The 279-nt window shown below is 48.4% G+C and overlaps 1 protein-coding gene and 1 long non-coding RNA gene across 2 annotated transcripts in view; both read left to right on the top strand.

Annotated features, from left to right (window-relative positions):
* Positions 1 to 236, top strand: part of LOC109297237 — a 2,207-nt gene extending 1,971 nt beyond the window's left edge. Inside the window, exon 2 of the long non-coding RNA XR_002097252.1 lies at positions 28 to 236. This is a non-coding gene — a long non-coding RNA (uncharacterized LOC109297237). The remainder of the gene's footprint in view (positions 1 to 27) is intronic.
* NR2F1 (nuclear receptor subfamily 2 group F member 1) overlaps positions 1 to 279 on the top strand; it is a 12,386-nt gene that overhangs the window by 11,081 nt on the left and 1,026 nt on the right. The window lies entirely within an intron of this gene.

Raw genomic sequence — 279 nt, 5'->3', positions numbered from 1 at the left:
TATATATATACAGATATATAGATAGAGATATATAGGTAGATATAGGTATATCCATCTGGATATATAGCTAGGTAGATCTACGTATCTGTGTCGAGAGAGAGATACAGCCGCACACGCACGCGTGTGTCCTGCTGCGTTTCCTTGGGGCGGCGCGGGTGCTGTGGCGGGTCGGAGGGATGCGATGGATGGCTCTCCTGGCTCTGCGTTTGAGTTGTATTCCTGGGACAAGGCGCGGCAGTAAAACAACATAAATCCGCTCATAAACACAATAACCCTGCT

Source organism: Gavialis gangeticus, unplaced genomic scaffold (assembly GCF_001723915.1).
Source record: "Gavialis gangeticus isolate Ggan-Ray unplaced genomic scaffold, GavGan_comp1, whole genome shotgun sequence".
NCBI classification, from domain to species: domain Eukaryota; kingdom Metazoa; phylum Chordata; order Crocodylia; family Gavialidae; genus Gavialis; species Gavialis gangeticus.
Note: the sequence above shows the minus strand (reverse complement) of the source record. Positions and strands in the feature narration are given on the sequence as shown.